We start from the raw sequence: 5645 nt of genomic DNA on the forward strand, positions 1-5645 counted from the left end.
CTGTAATAAACTCTCTTTTCCAAAGATGAGTGATTCCTCAATCAGATATATATTTTTTTTTTATTACTTTGTTGTTTCAGCAATATTAAATTTAAAAACTGTACTTTTGAGTTAAAATATATATCTATAATTTTAATAAATGACAAATCAAAAAGGCATGAACATTTTTTTTTGTATCGAAAAAATATCGAACCATGACACCAAAGTATCGAACCGAACTGAACCGTGAATTTTGTGTATCGTTGCACCCCTAGGTAACTACCATCCACCCATTAATAAGTAAGAAACTCACGTCCTTAAATAAATTCCTAGTGTTAATCAATTTGCTTATTTGGCTATTTCCAAATATAGCACTATTTGTTTAATCTGATATACACTGACAATGACATCACGCTGGTCAAGGAGGCGCAAATTACGGAAAATGGTTGAGGCAGCAGAGTCCGATATACTCAGGCACTTTAAAGAGATGGTTGCTGAAAAACATAACCAAAACAGCAATGCACAAGTTGAAGTTAAGCGACCGAAGGTTGCAGAAGAGTCTGGTGCGTCCCACTGTTGTCACCCAGGTATAGACAGTCAAGTATTTACCAGTCGCTATGAGCAGATTTCAGAAGTATGTGAGACCTATGTATCACCCGACAAGAATAATGACTGTGACTTTAGTTTTGACAGCTTTGGTTGCCATGCACCACCGTTTGATTCTGATAATAGTGATGCTGAAGCTGATGACGAAGCGCCAAATACTGAATTCTTAATAACAAGTTTAAGATACTGGGCTTCTACATTTTCAGTCTCGTTGGTGGCAGTAACAGCACTCTTGGGAATTTTGCGTGTGTTTCACCCAGACCTACCAAAAGATGCCAGGACAGTTCTCAGAACGCAAGGTCAAATAAACACAATAAAAATGGATGGTGGGGAATACCATCATTTTGGTTTGGCTAAAGGGTTGGTCTCTCGACTAAAACCCTTGATCTTGCCTGCCAAGTTGAACGACTTAAAATTGCAGTTTAATATAGATGGTCTACCCCTTTTCAAAAGCAGTAAACTTCAGTTCTGGCCAATTCTTGCAATTGCAAATGTTGACTACACAAAATCACCATTCCTTGTTGGTCTCTACTGTGGTCTTGGTAAGCCAAAAAGTGTAGTTCAGTTCTTGGACCCATTTGTGAAGGACCTCAGGCACATTTTGAAGTATGGCATTATTTACAATAGCTGCCAGATAACAGTTAAAGTATGTTCATTTGTGTGTGATGCACCTGCAAGAGCTTTCATTAAAAACATAAAGGGTCATAATGGTTATTCTGGTTGTGATAAATGTGTTCAAGTAGGTGAATGGAAGAACAAAATGACGTACCCAGAAGTTAATGCAAAGCTTAGAACAGATGCAGATTTTCAGTTGATGATTGATGAAGACCACCACTTGAATCAAACACTGTCTCCTTTAGCTGGTATGGTTAAGATGATAACAATGTTTCCCTTGGATTATATGCATCTATGTTGTCTTGGACTCACAAGAAAACTCATATACTTGTGGATAAAGGGCAAAGTACTTGCAACAAGGCTGTCCAGTCAAACAGTAGGTGAAATTTCAGAAAAGTTGAAAGCTCTGCGACCTTATACACCAAATGAGCAAGCCAAGGGAATTGTCTGAAATTGATAGATGGAAAGCAACAGAGTTGCGAAATTTTATGTTGTACACAGGGCCCGTAGTGCTTAGGAATAGCATTCCAGTTGAGTTCTACGATAACTTTATGTTGTTTTCTGTAGCAATGCATCTGCTGTTATCCCCCTCTATGTCTAATGAAATGGTCGATTGTGCCAATGAATTCCTGGTGTCATTTGTTTCTCACTTCGGCGAATTGTATGGTAGGGATAAAATCACATACAACGTACACCAGCTGACACACCTGTCAGAAGAATATCGACTCTTTGGCCCATTAGATAACATTGCTGCTTTCCCCTATGAAAATTACTTAGGCCAGATTAAACATCTCTTGCGAAAGCCTCACTTGCCTTTACAACAAATTGTAAAAAGACTTTCTGAAAAAACGGATGTGAAGCCAGCACCGCCAAGAAAAGCACAAAAGTTAATGCATCAGCATTATGATGGTCCACTTGTGGCTCCGATACACGATTCAGAGCAGTACAAGAAAGTAGTGACAGAAAAGTACATCTTGTCTGTAGGGGATGGGGACAACTGTGTGCAGGTAGTCGATGACATTGCTTTAATCCGCAACATTGTGAAAGTAGATGGTGACACATTTGTTATTTTCCAAAAGTTTTGTCATAAAGAGTCTTACTTTCAGTACCCCTTACCGTCATCCAGAATTGGATGCTACAGAGTGTCGCAGCTGAACAGCAGACCTGGCATTACAAAGCTCAATAATATTACTGGCAAATATTTTCTTTGTCCGGACAACACAGCTTTCATTGCATTGCCAATCATGCATAGTCAATTAAAAAAAAGAGTTTGTTTTATCGGGTTTGCTTGTAATTGTTGCCTATATACATTTTAAGCTATTATTTATTATTTAGTTCAGTCAATAGATCAAGTTTTGTAGTGACTATGAAATATATTGTAATTATCTGTTTCCTGTTTATCCTAGACAGGGCAAAAAAGGACTCCAAATTAAAAAAAAAGATAAAAATGAAAGACTGGTGCATTGTGCAGTTCAGCACTGGTGGTACAGAAATTGTCCCTAGTTCATGGATAAATGGGGAGAAATTGTCATGGCCTCCATATCCTCCGCGAGACACATTCAGGATCCACGCCGCAGTACAGAGGAGAATTCATCCTGGTGCAACATGGCTCACCTATCCACCAGTCCGACTTCTAATAAGCCATGGTGGGTATCATCTGGATTGGTGTTGTATAAATGTAACAGTAACAAGTTTTTCGTGTCCTAATTTATGTCTGGCCATACATTGTGTTTGTACTTCCAGACACATTTCACGAAGCAGAACACAGTCTTCAGAAATATCTAAGTGAACACTGTGATACGTCTGACCTTCAGTCCGAAGCTGAAATTCAGACCAGTCATAAAAGAAAGCACAAGTAAAACTTTTTTTATTTCACAAACATATCTTTGATTGCTAAGAATTTATGATCTTGTCTTTTATACGTGTCTGTGGTGCTTGCATACTGCAATATCACCACATAATATAGTCCAAAAAGTGGAAGCTTGTAAACTTTTTAAAAATGCAAAGCCGTGTACACTTGTGCACTTCAAAAATTCCTTGTATACTGTACCTTCTTGCACATCTCCGTTTCCTGTGTGTGTTGTTATAAATCAAACTGTAACTTTAGGAAAAAATATTCCAAAAGCACATTTGTAATTACTTATGACCGTTTTCAACTTTTTTTCTTTAGACGAAATCCCCTGTACACATATAGTGACTCAGAGGATGAGCAGCCCACAAAAAAACGGTTACCCCAGGCCCCTCGAGTGAAAATAACAGGTAATAAAATACTGTCTAGTGTCTTTGTACATATCTGTGTGTGACACAAGGAAACTTTTTTTGACAAGTTGTCTGTATTCTTAAATACTTAAAAATAAAAAATATCTTTTTCTAAACAGCCCTCACCACTCCGCAGTCTTCCCCCCATCCCACTGACAGCAGGCATCATAATGCCCCACCCAGCTTCCGGCACCTTTCGCCACTCCGCCACAACACGCAAACCGACACAGCTTTGCGATCTCCCCAGCATGCAGAGTATGATGTCGAGGCCTTCCCTATAGATGGTATGCTTTTAAAATTGTTTTAAAGCTGATTCACAATGTCATTGTACTCTTATCTTCAAAACACCAATTTATACTCCTGAATGTCATCTTGTTGTGATTTGTTTTTCTGTAGATTCCAGAGACTCTGTGAGGCCACTATTACAAGGCAAGTTCGAAAATCTTGGAATTTCAGATTTTACATGGTATAAATGGTAAATGGCCTATATTTGTACAGCGCTTTAACTAGTCCCTAAGGACCCCAAAGCGCTTTACACATTCAGTCATCCACCCATTCACACATAATTCACGCACTGGTGATGGCAAGCTACATATACAAATATCAAATATATGTGACAGGCAAAAACTCTTAGCAGTTAGAACAACTTATACTTGAATGCAGAATGTTACACCATCACTTATGGATATATTAGTTTTTCACCTCTCAATGCTTAAGCCATTAATCTTTCTAGAATTGTTTTTTTAAACAGATGCGACCTCACAAAAGATATTAACTATGCTGTCAGACCTGACAAGAGCTGTTAACGAACTCCGTGAGGAGGTCAGAGCCATCCGCAATACCGGCTGCAATGAATCGGTAGATGCTGGGGTACTGCCTCTGGATTTGCCCTTGCACAACATTGAGGAGCTAAACAATGCAGAGGCAGCTCTTTAATCACAAGAGGCAAATAAGGCAATGGTAAGTATATAAAGGTTATGTACACTTTGTAACTATAAAGTGTAATAGCTGTCAGATGTGATTTAAATACATAACAACGGCCTGTTGATTAAACACACAAGCACTTGCATACACATTTAAGACATGAGACACGCTTATTCCATCTCTTAAAATGTGTCTATAGGTGAGACGCTTTGCCTTGATTGGAGGGACCACACTGGAGGTGCGAGTCCGCCGTGTAATGCCTTATGCCATTACAAACGAGCTGGCCTCGGTACTAAACTGGGCAGGGAAAAAAACCAAGGGCCAGACAAAGCAAAAAAGGGCATTTAAAGATACAGCGCTCTGCAAATGCATATTTGGTAAGTTTTACCGTTTTTTTGCTATATTACTTTTTCTTTCTTAATAACAAGACTTTCATGTCCGGTTAATCTGGAGATGGAGTCTTTGGTCTTTGGCTTGTTTAGTCCTCGGGTTGTAGTTTGTACAGCCCGATGACCCCATGTTTATTTTGTTTTAAAGGATACACGGCACACCATGCTAAGACTTATCACTTTTTCCGCTCATAGCTCTTTGCGAATCAAATGCGGCAGTTTGCAGATTTACGCCTGGTGACTTTCATGTTTATCAGCCTAGGAGTTTACATACTTTCTCCCTGCTGAAGACAGTTAACAAGAGCTTATTCATGTGCTCTAATTCACTTTTTTTGTTTGTGTGTGTGTGTGTGTGTATTTTTGTCCTAGATAGCCTGACGCAGCAGTTAGGGGCAAACTCTATGTCCGAGTTTGTCTTTGCACAAGCAGTCCAAAAATGGCTCCGATACGCCCCAGATCGTTTGGGTGGTGCAGGACGCACGTCATGCATCCCCATCCCAGAGTAAAGATTACAAACTTCTGTGAAACATATAAATGTAAATAGGAAACTGTCTTTTAATAAAGTATTTAGCAAACGAAACATGCCTATTGACCTTTTTTTGTTTCGTTTTTTTTCTCTGTTACTTCACATGCAATGCTTTCTTATTTTAGGATATTAATATTGATGTTAAGTTGAATTATTAAATGTTTGTTATTTTTATGCTTGCCATTTGTACATAGTTTTAAGGAATTATTTCTGTCCTCACCTCCCCAGATTCTTAAGATTCTGGGAGGGGGGCGGTAGTGGTTTTTTTATCACAGGAACACCCTTGTGAAGGTCTGTTTGATGTGGGGAAAATTCCTCCCCTTTGTATGGCTTCACTGTGTTATCTA

At 38.9% G+C, this 5645-nt stretch overlaps 1 pseudogene; it reads left to right on the plus strand.

Moving 5' to 3' along the window:
* Positions 1-421: 421 nt before the first annotated feature.
* On the plus strand, positions 422-5278 carry LOC146378696 (uncharacterized; annotated as a pseudogene).
* The last annotated feature ends 367 nt before the right edge of the window (positions 5279-5645 follow it).

Source organism: Perissodus microlepis, chromosome 10 (genome assembly GCF_051167445.1).
Source record: "Perissodus microlepis isolate ML-2025 ecotype Zambia chromosome 10, ASM5116744v1, whole genome shotgun sequence".
Lineage (NCBI taxonomy): Eukaryota > Metazoa > Chordata > Actinopteri > Cichliformes > Cichlidae > Perissodus > Perissodus microlepis.